This window comes from Macrotis lagotis, chromosome 1 (assembly GCF_037893015.1).
Source record: "Macrotis lagotis isolate mMagLag1 chromosome 1, bilby.v1.9.chrom.fasta, whole genome shotgun sequence".
Taxonomy (NCBI): domain Eukaryota; kingdom Metazoa; phylum Chordata; class Mammalia; order Peramelemorphia; family Peramelidae; genus Macrotis; species Macrotis lagotis.
Window position 1 is genome coordinate 611343211 of NC_133658.1, and position 11930 is coordinate 611355140.

The window sequence follows — 11930 nt, forward strand, 5'->3', positions numbered from 1 at the left end:
AATTGTCCAGTTGATAATCTGAGAGATTTATTCTCCTTTTGTGTTTGTCCAATTGTACTTTCTAAGGTTTTGTTTTCTTGTTGCAAGGTATTGTCTCCCCCAAATTTTCCAGTTGATTTTTTCTTTTTTTTTAATTTATTTTTTTATTCTCATTTTGTACAAATGTTTTTTTTACATTAATAAAATATTCTTGTTTACAAGTAAACAAAATACCCCTCCCCCCCATGAATATAGATAGACTTGTTTGGGCGAAAAAAGTAAAGGGGAGAGGAAAAAAATTAAAATAAAAATATAATAATAGTACTAATTGTAGGTATGGCCAGGTGGCGCAATGGATGAAGGAACAGCCCTGGAGCCACGAGCACCCGAGTCCACATCCAGCCTCGTAAACCCATCAATCACCCAGCCATGTGACATGCAAGCCACCCGATCCCCACTGCCCTGCAAAAACCAAAAAAAAAAAAAAGAAAAAAGACCCAAAATAAAATAAAATAGTAATAATAGTAGGGGTGGCTGGGTGATAGACAGAGCATTGGCCCTTGGGCCAGGAGCACCTGGGTCCAAATCCGGCCCCAGATACCCAAAGGTCACCCTGCTATGTGGCCCCAGGCAGGCCATCCAGCCCTACTTGCCCTGCACCCTCCCCCAAATAATCATAACAAAAAATGTGCTTGAGTCTTTGTTCCAACACCAACAACTCTGTCATGGGTGGATCTCATTCTTTATGATAAGTCCATCACAAAAGTTATTTCCATATTTTTCCACCATTGCCATTGCTGATCGCAACTCCCTCCTTTCTTATTTCTCCACTACCATGTACTCTATTTTCTCTCTCCTTTCACTATGACTCTGCTGTAGGGTAGCTGAGTGGCGCAGCAGATAGATCCCTGGTCCTGGGGCCAAGAAGCCCTGAGCCCCCATACCACCCCTTAGGCCCAAATCCACCTGTCCCTGTGGTCCTGGGCAGGCCTTCCATTCCCAGCCCCTTGCAAGAAGAAAGAAAACGTGTTATATCTGGCCACTCTCCCTCCATGGTCCATCCTCTCCTCCTTTATTCACATCCCCACCCCTTCCCCCTGCTCCCCCCTCCTTCTTACTCCAGTTGTCTATACCCCATTGAGTATATTTGCTGTTTCCTCTCCTAGCCATCTCTGATGAGAGCAAAGGTTCCCTCATTCCCCCTTGCCTCCCCCCTTCCATATCATTGCAATAGCTCATTGTAATAAAAAAAAATCTTACGTGAAATATCTTGGACTATTCCCCCCCTCCTTTTTCTTTCTCCCATTCCATTTCCCTTTTTTTTATTGACTCCATTTTTACACCATATTTTATCTTCGAATTCAGCTTTCTCCTGTGCTTCAACTATAAAAGCTCTCTCTACCTGCTCTATTAACTGAGAAACTTCATATGAGTATTATCAGTGTCATTTTTCTTGGAGTTTTTAGATGCAAGAGCTTGTGCTTCCTCATCTTCAGACTGAGTATTTTGGTCCTTCTTGGGCTCATTTGCAAAATATTTCTCAATAGTCTTCTTTTTGTTTCTCTGCTTGCTCATTTTCCCAGCTTGGGCCTGGTTTGGGGTGTTTCTTGAGCTTTTGGGACACTCCCACAAGGGTCTCAGTGTGTGAGGTTCTGTCCTCCCTCCTGGTCTGTGAATGACCATAAGCACCCCCCTCTGCCAAGGGGCTGATGTGGGGGGGGGGGGCTGCTGTTCTATGGGGGGGCTTAGACTGTGGTCAGGATCTGAATGTGGTCAGAGCCCCAGTCCTGTTCAGGGGCAGAGGACAGAGCTCTGCAGTCTCTCTTCATTCCCCTCCCTCAGCTCAATGGGCTCATGCCCTGGGGGCTCCTGCTTACCAGCTCCGCCTGCTTCTGTTTCCTGGATCAGGGCTGGGGAAAGATGATGCTGCTTGCTGTGTGCCCTGAGGGCTGGCAGAGGTCCCCCGCTGTTCCCCCACTTTGTGCCCCATGTTCCTGGGGTGCAGCTCAGGAGACTCCCCCGCTGCTGTGAGCGCCCTGGGGCTGCCTCCGGGAGGCTGAGGTTCTTTGGCTCTTGTGGGCCACCCCTCTGGTGGGCCGCCTCTCCGACCCCGGGGAGCAGAGCCTTTCTGCTCTTTTCCAGGTTACCTTGAGTAGGAGAACTGCCTCACTGGATCCCTTTGTGGGTTCTGTCTCTCGAAAGTTTAGTTAGAGTCCTTAGTTTATGAGTTTTTATCAGAGAGCTCCTAAGACTGGATCCCTCCATCTTGGCTCCGCCCTGAACAAATAATTTAATATGGGTAGAATTGTCATTTTTATTATATTAGCTCAACTTAACCATGAGCAATTGACATTTTCCCAATTATTTAGATCTGACTTTATTTGGGTAGATACCTCCTTTCTTCCCTCTGAACTCTCCTTTCAGTTCCCTTTAATGTATCTCCTCTACCATTAGATTGTAACCCCCTCAACTACAGGGTCCATCTTGCTTTTTTTACTTTTATTTGTGTCTGTAGTCATTAGCACAGTTCCTGAACAGAGTAAGCTCTTAATAAGTACTGTTGACTTGAATTGATGTTGTGATAAATGCAAAAAAGTAAAGGAACAGACAGCATTGGAAAGGATAGTGAGGGATGGATTGATTTGTGGGGTCAAGTCAAATGCATCCTTAGGTAAAAAGAAAGGTGTTGGCAGATGCACTGTGCTTGAAAATATTCCTGTTGAAATCCTGTCCAAGGGGCAGCTAGGTAGCAGTGGATAGAGCATCAACCCTGGAATCAGGAGGACCTGAGTTCAAATTTGACCTTAGACTCTTTTTAGGTTCTTTTTGCAAGGCAAATGGGGTTAAGTGGCTTGCCCAAGGCCACACAGCTAGGTAATTATTAAGTGTCTGAGACTGGATTTGAACCCAGGTACTCCTGACTCCAGGGCTGGTGCTTTATCCACTGTGCCACCTAGCTGCCCCCACCTTAGACTCTTAATAATTACCTAGGTATGTGACCTTGGGCAAGTCCCTTAACCCCATAGCCTTGATATGTGTAGGCTTTATTTTAAGTTTCCTTGAAAAAATATAATACCCAGTATTGAAGTCAGGGAAGCTCAGAATTTTTGCTCTTTCCATGGAGCTCCTGAGTTGACAGATGAATAGAAAAACAGCATTAAATTTACATTTTAAACTAGTTTTCAGACCCCAAGTTATCTCCAGTGGAAAACTTAGAACTCTTTGCTTGATTGAGGCACAGGATGAAGACAAACTAGCTTTTTCTTAACACTTGGAAGCTGGGACAAATTCCTTTGCCATTACCTGGGCAGATCAAGGCAACAGCTTTGGTTTGTCCCTTCAAGTTATCACCTTATCTCTACCTCAGCAAAATGACATGTGAGGTGAAAGGTTCACCACCAGAAGCAAGGCTAGAGTACTGAGGCAAGACAGTAAGACAAATCAGTGTATTCTAGATAAGATGGCCTAAAATCCAAAAATCTCCTGACTTGAAGACTTCAGTGTTATAGCCCAGTCTGAGCTGACTGGTCCATACTTGTTGCTGTTGGACTTGTTACCTTCTGCTCTAGACTGAGGCAGGAAACAGCTATATGGCGCACCACTTGGAAATAAAAGCTCTCATGGCTGTTCCTTTTATACTAATTATCCAGTTTCACTGTCTTTTAGTGTCCCTCTCCAAAGGAGGCAGTAACTTGCTTGGAGCATGGCACTAAAATGAGACCAACTGCAACTAGAGGGTGTGTGTGTGTGTGGGGGGGCTCTCCCATAAGAGGGTTAGACTTGGTCAAAGGGTAAGTGAAAGGAAGCAGATGCTGTCTTTCCTCCCTTTGCCAATAGGTCACGTAGCTACTGTCCTTCACCACAGAGTTGGCTTTACTGGGTCTGACAGTGGCTATGGCATGAGGATCTCTGCCCCAGGGGGGGATTCGGTGTAGAGTTCAGTCATCAGCCACAATGGAGAGGGCTCGGAGCTCGCTCAGCTTTGCCTCATTCTCCTGCTCCCTCTGCTCATCAGTATGGGTTAAGTCTCTGAAGATCTTGTGCATCTCAGTATAGTATACAACCTGTGCCCAGATCAGAGACTCAAAACTTGGCTGGAAGTAATCAAGGTGCTGCTGTAGAAACGAGGCATCTCCTCCAGGAGTTGTCTGTTCTTGGCTTCAAAATCGTCTTTCACAGGTCGGAGCTCTTCTCGTACCTGGTGGAGTTTGGCTAGGACTGGTCCTGTTTTTTCCTTTTCCTCATACTTTTCCACCTTGGACTGCAATCGTTTGTTGTCCTGTAGGGCCTGTTCCTGTCTCTTCACTGCCATGTTGAGGCTGGGGAAGACACTACCAAACTTTTTTAAGGGTTCAATCACTGTCTTTTGGATCTGATTTACCTTTTCCTGGTTGAAGGCATCCATCCGTTTCATAGCTGTATCGAGTGCAGTCACCATGTTGAAAAACTGGTCTTGATCACAAAAGGGTTTGGAGAGGAGATCAGAAGATATCCTCACAGCTGATTTGGACATGGCTAGATCTGCATCAGTGCTCTTCTTTGGGTCCTTCTGCAGCTTCTTGGTCTGATCTTCCAGCTGTTGGAGTTTTCCATATTCTCTTTCAAAATCTCTCTCCACCAGCTCATGGTGGCGGCCCCAGCATCCGCACCGCACCTTGCGGCTCCCAGCCCAGGCCTCAGCCCGCTTTGACACAGCCACTTCCAGATTCGGGCCGTCTCCAGCCCATAGCCTTGAAAAAAACCAAAAAAAGAAAGGAAGAAAGAGAAATCCTGTCCAAGAAGTTGATCAATGGAAAGGGATTTTAGTGTATGGATCCTTTGAGATGCCTTTGGGACAATAGCTTATTAGCATCACCACACAAAATATCTCCACAGGCACATTTAAGCCCCAGGGAATCTGACCCCCCAAATCAGGACCTAATAAGGAAGAATTAAAAAGTGGTGTGATCTTGGGGTTGTTGATGATTATTGACTCTAATTTTTGGACTTGGACTCTAGGGGCTCTCTGAAACACTTTGTGGAGCAATACTAATTTTTATTTTGGTTACACATGTACAATTATGTTAAATATATTTTCATATTAGTCATGTTGTGAAAGAAGAATCAGAACAACATGGGGAAACCACAAGAAAGGAAAAACAAAAAAAGGGGGGGAATAATATGCTTCGATCTTCCTTCAGATTTCATAGTTCTTTCTCTGGATGTGGATATGAGTCTTTTGGAGTTGTTCTTATATTGTATGGTTAAGAAGAACTAAGTTGATCATATTTGATCATTGTACAATGTTACTCTTGTTGTATACAGTGTTCTCTTGGCCCTGCTCATTTTACTCAGCATCAGTCTTTCAAAGTAATTTTAAAAATTATAATAGTATTTCATTACATTTATATGGCACATTTTTTTAGTTGTTCCCCAATTGATAGGCATTCCTTCAATTTCCAATTCTTGGGGCAATGAGGAGTTTCAGTGTATAGATGATGTAATGTTTTGTCTTTCATTCTCAGAGAAGACCATGACACATCAGGGCCCTTTAGGGTATAGAGCACTAAAAAACCTGAGTTAAAATATGATCTCAGATACTCACTAGTTTTATGATTCTGGGCAAGTCACTTAAACTTGTTTACCTCAGTTTCCTCAACTGTAAAATGTGATAAAGAAGGAAATGGCAAATCACTTCAGTACCTTTGCCAAAAAAAAAATCCCAAACTGGGTTACAAAGAGTTGGCCATCACTAATGAATAATAGTAATTTTACTGAGTCAAAACCATTTGGTTTGGTATTCCATTCCTTCTCTTCATTCCTCTTATTAACTGATTTTTCTTCTCTCAGTCTTTTTTCTAGGCTGGAGTTCTAATAGTTAAAAGTCGTTTTCATTCTCATTGCATTAGCTCTTACATGATTTCTGCTAGTCTGCTAGTCTCCTCCTCCCCCCACCCCCCACATACAAAAAACCTTTTTTATAGTTGGCTGTTCCTACACTGATAATCCCTGAGTTATAGAGGAATGTCACCTTTTGACCTTGGACAAATCATTTTGCCAACCACAGGCTGGGGTTTTTTCACATACAAAATGAGGAAATTGGATTAAAGGGGCTCTGAGGCCTCTTCCCATCATGGTTTCATGTTCCAATTGTCTTTCAGATTACTTTAACACTTACTTTACTATAGTGGCACAGTGGATAGAGTCAGGAGTACAGGAGTTCAAATTCAATCTCAGACACTTGATTCTGATTAGTTGTGTGACCTTGGGCAAGTCACTTAACCCTGATTGCCTCACATTCAGGGCTATCTCCAGTCATCCTGATTCATATCTGGCCACTAGACCCAGATGACTCTGGAGGACAAAGTGAGGCTGGTGACTTAGGACAGCAACCCCCTCACTCAAATCCAATCCATGTGCTTGTCCTCTTCAAGAATGAAGGACAAACATCTTATGGTAGCTAAAAACTACTGCAAATTTTGCCCTCAACATTGATGTCCTCAACATCACTTAAAATTATAAGCTTTCTAATAAATTGGCCAGAACAGGTCTCAGCCTGATCCATTCCCATAATTTTCATAAACCTTACCTAAGCATCCCTTACACCTTCAATCATCTTTGACTCCCAATCATATTCCTCATCTCATAGCAATTAGTCTAATCCTTATCTCTTCTTGGTCTCTTCTCCCTATCTTCCCCATCCCCTTAGAAGGGTTTGCCCAAGGTCATTCATATTTATGGGGGCATAGAGATGGGAGGAGAGAGAAAGGAGCAATATTCTTAAAGTTATATTTAAAGAAATTGTTTGAGATTTGGGTTAAGTCTTGCAATTAAAGAAAAAATAAACTAGAGAAGGTTATTTTCCTAATCTGGATTATGAGGGAGATGGATTTAACCTGGAAGACCCTTTCCAAATCTGCTCTGTTATCTTGTGATCTTTAAATCTATGCCTCTAAATAAATGATTTGCTCATTGTTGTACACCTGGCATAGTCTGGACTTCTAATTTTTCAATAAAAGGATGTTTTCTTATCCTTTTTGAAGGCCTTTCCAGATTCTCTAAACTGCAGGTGACCTCCCTTTCATACTGCTTGTATTTTTTTTATTTTTAAAAATATTTTATTTTGAATATGAACAATTTTCCCCCTAATCTTGCTTCCCTTTCCCACCCCTTCCACAGAAGGCAGTCTGTTAGTTTTTACAGTTTCCATGCTATACATTTGAATGTGTTGAGAGAGAAATCATATCCTTAAGAAGAAAAAAATAAAATATAAGAGATAGCAAGATTACATAATAAGATAATATTTTTTTCATACTGCTTGTATTTAACTATTTTGTGCATATTTGTATTTTTCACTTATGCTGTGTGTTTAAGTTAAGTGTGTACATGCATACATACCCATTTTACACATATACAGGGTGTGAGGTGTGTACTGACAACCTCCATGAGTTTGGCCTTAAAAATAATAATTAAATTAAATATGTGTTAACTTTCAGAGTTCGTCTTAAGGAATAAACATAAATTTCCAGAGTTTGGTCTCAAGAAAGAGCATAATTTGTGGTAGCTAGGTGGCCCAGTGAATAGAGCACCAGCCCTGGAGTCCAGAAGACCTGAGTTTCAGTCACTTAATAATTTACCTAGCTGTGACCTTGGGTCAGAACCCTATTGCCCTGCAAAAACAATGACAACAACAACAAGAAGAAATGGAAGAACACAACAGAATTAGCTTAGCATACACATTTATTAATATTTCTCTAAGCTTATTGATTACACAGGCATGCATAGGGGACTCAGAAAATCAGACCCCAAAATTTTGCAGAAGGATTCTTATATTTTTTCACTCCTAAAAGGTGGGAATCTAAAGAGCTACTTCTGACTTGGTCCATCTAGGGAATAGCCCTCAATTTAGGATGGGCCAGAGGAGCTGAGTTCACTTATTATTCCACTGAAAGGAGTAAATTCTCAGTTATGCTAAAGACCTCCACAAAGAAAATCTTCCCCCACCCAGTAACCTATTTGAGACAATGGGATTAGAGAATATCAATTCCTAGAGGTCTCCCCATTTAAAAATATAAATTACTTGGGATTTGGGATGATCCAGTCAGTCTTTGAACTAGCGTCCTTGGCATACAGTTGGTACTAAATGAATGTTTACTGATTGCTTGTTTCATGCTATTTTATGTTTGTATGGGCTGGTCATTTTTCATAGCCCTGACAGTTTGGTATAGAAGAAAAATAACATACTTGGACTGAGTTCAGCTTTCAGTGTATAACTTCAGGCAAGTTATAATTAACATACCTAAACTTGTTTTCACATGTATAAAATGTGTAGTAATCTACCTGTTAGGATGTTGGGGAGATCAAATAAAATATGTTAAGTGCCACAAAGTGAAAACTATTTCTGTTGTTCCTGAACAATACACCTATAAGCTAAGTTGGGGGAAGGAAGGGAAAAGGTACTACTCCCCTATTACAGTGATTTGATCCAGGACTCTAGGCCACTGTGCCACTTAGTTGGACAGATTTTATTCTTTTTTTTTTTTTTTTAATTTTTTTTTGCAAGGCAAATGGGGGTTAAGTGGCTTGCCCAAGCCACACAGCTAGATAATTAAGTGTATGAGGCTGGATTTGAACTCAGGTATTCTGACTCCAGGGTTGGTGCTCTATCCTCTGTACCACCTAGCTGCCCTGACAGATTTTATTCTAATTAGATATGTGATTATGATTTTTGTCCATCTCAGCACTCACAATTCCCTCTATCTACATTGATCACAACTATAATAATCTATGAGTTATAAAACCAGACCAGGGAGTTGTATGAGAAAAATAATTTTGTTTTGATTGAAAACTCTGAGGGTCTTACTCTCCCAGATTGATTTTTTTTTTCTGGACTATGCAAAAGAGGTTCCCTGTCTTTCTTTCTCACCTGCCTAATCACTAAGATACCCTGAGGGTTTTACCCTCCTAACAATTTTCTTTTTTGGAAATGGTCATTCTTGGCCTCTTAGCCTCATCTTCTCTTACCTAACCTTAGTAACTGAATGGGTGTTGTACTAGTCAAACTGAGGCTTGTTTAAGATCTAAAGAAAAGCAAATTCTCCCACTGCATCCAGGACCATCTGTGATAATCCTGATTCATATCAGTCCACTGGACCCAGAAGACTCAGAGAAGTGAGGCTGTTGACTTTGTAAAGCCCCTCCTTACTCAAATCCAACTCTTGATATCATGGTTTTCTTCAAGAAGGATAAACAACAACAAGAGATTAAATGACATTGTCATGCCTATGGTCCCTAGGTAAGGATTTAAATCCAGGTTTTCTGAACTCCCACTCCTGTATTCTCTCAACTTCTCCATTTCCTGACTCCTTCAGGCCATTCCAAAGGTCTCTTATCTATCTATGCCACAGTATTGTCCATACAGCTTATTTGCACATACAGTCATAGGATCATAGACATGGAATTGGGAGGATATTAAATATCATCTAATTGAAACTTTTCATCTTACAGTTGAGGAAACTGAAGTTCAAAATATTAAGCGACTTTCTCCAAGTCACATATTCTCTACATTTGAACTCATGAACTTTTGACTCCAAATTTAGCTGTCTTCTATAAAACGAGGGAGATGTATTAATGTGTCTTAATTTAAAGAGGGTTATTAGAAAAAAAATCAATAATGCTAGGCTAGAATTCATTCATTTATATTACATCTACTATGACTTGGAAACTATGTTAGGCCTACCATCCAGTGGTCCTTTATGTGGTAATCTGGAAGAAGCATTGGATTTCCAGTCAAGAGATCTGGACTTGATGCCTACCATGGGCATTTATTAGCTATATGAGGATAGGCAAGACTCTTAAACTCTCAGAGGTTGTTTCTTCCTCGATGAGGTAGGAGATGATTATACTTGAATTATCCTATAGGGGTGTTAACAATTGAAAGCTCTTTGTAAAACTCAAAATTCTCCTATATAACTCTGAATAATTTTCCTTATCATGTGTCTGGCCTGCGTTTCCTCTACTCAAAATCCTTTAATGACTTAGTATTTATTTCCTGCTGACTTTTCAAATACCATTTTGTATTTAAAGCCTATCCTTGACTTAATCTTGCACTGGGCTGTCTCATCCTGGATTTAACACTCTAGCCAAACTATAATCTCTTGACAGTATAGGCTTTGTCCTTCCTATCTTTTCTTGCACTGCTCCCAATACCTGCAACACTTTTCTCCTTCTCTGTCTGTTCAATAGACATACCTACCCATTAAAGATCAACTCAACTGTTGCCTCTTGCAGGAAGCTTTCTGTAACATCAGATCCCCTTCATCCTCCTATTCCTCAGTATCCAAGATGGTGAGAGCACTTTCCCTGTGGGGAGAATATCACTTATTACTTCTGTCTGTCTGTCTATCTATCTATTTATCTATCTATCAAACAAAAATGCCACTTATTATTAGCTATTTACCTACCAGGGATATTGTCCTATTTGACTCTACTGTAACTCTCATACTAACATACTAACTCAAAAATCTGCATATAATAGGCAATGATTGTAAATTTAATTGAAATTGACTCGCAGGGACCCAAGGGGATATGTGTGTGTGTGTGTGTGTGTGTGTGTGTGTGTGGTCATCAAAGAAGATTCCCAAGATTTCAAAATGGAAGATTGGAAGTCTTAAAGAAACTTTTCAGCAGTGTGCCAAATGTGGGAGGGAACAATGATGTGGTAGAGCCTAGATGTGTGATTTTACTGGTAGAAAGAATGCTTGGTGAAGCATCTATTAATGCAAGTGAGTACCTTCTCTACTTGAAGTCTTAAAAGAGCTGCTTGGTGGGGCGGCTAGATGGCCCAGTGGATAGAACACTGGCCCTGGAGTCAGGAGTATCTTTGAGTTCAAATGTGGCCTCAGACACTTAATAATTACCTAGCTGTGTGGCCTTGGGTAAGCCACTTAACCCCATTTGCCTTGCAAAAAAAAAAAACCCTAAAAAAAAAAAAGAGCTGCTTGGGGCATTGAGAGATTAAGTGACTCACCTAGGATCAAATAGTCAGCATGTTAGTGGAGGGATTTGAACTGGGGTCTTTCTAGCTTTTGGAACTCTCCATTGTAACACACTGCTCATATAGCAAGTCTTGAGGGCCTTATAAGGCCCTCACAGCGAAGACCCTAAAAATGCAATTTTAGATTCAGAAGAGATGAACTAGCTCAAAGCTATTCATTTAAACCCACATCATGCAGTTAAACAGTGAAAAAATCAAGATCAGGACCCTAGTTTCTCAACCACTAGATGGGTGTTCTTCTGACTATACTGGGCTGCCTTCTCTATGCCTACCACAAACATCATATTCCAGAATTTTTGCCTCATTTGATTTACTCTATTTTGATTATCACCCAATCTGGATTCCAGTTGTCTGCTACCTACTAAGCTCCAGATTATTCCCTCTCTTTTTTCAAAGTGTTCAGTGCTCCCACCTCCTGTTCTTTTACTAAAAAGAATTTAAATATTCATATTGATATTGCCCCAAACATTTCAACTTCCAAATTCCTCAGTCTATTTGACTTTCACAACCTCCATCGCTGCTACCTATAGGAATGGTCACAACCGTCATCTTTCCATCACCCTGCAGGGACAGTACTTCCATAATAAAAATTACTATTGTTATCTCTTCCTATGCCTTACTCTTTCCAAACTTTTATGTTCAGCCCTGACCTACAATCTCTCTCTTTATTCTGCCAAGACGAGAACCTTGTTTCTGACTACATTCTCCTCCTTGATAAATCAGTCCAAAATCACTTTACCCTTTACTCTTAATTTCCTTGCTTCCTAGTTGTAAAACAGTAGGGTCTTACCAAATCTTAACCCTGGATCACTTCCATCATCTACCTCTTTTGCTCCTATATCTGCACTGGTGAACAGAGGGAAAGTCTAGAAATTCTGCTTGACTGGGTACACTGCAAATTTGTCACCTAAACTAG

At 40.9% G+C, this 11930-nt stretch overlaps 1 pseudogene; it reads right to left on the minus strand.

Moving 5' to 3' along the window:
* Positions 1-2120: 2120 nt before the first annotated feature.
* LOC141521918 (bridging integrator 3 pseudogene) lies at positions 2121-4571 on the minus strand (annotated as a pseudogene).
* Positions 4572-11930: the final 7359 nt, after the last annotated feature.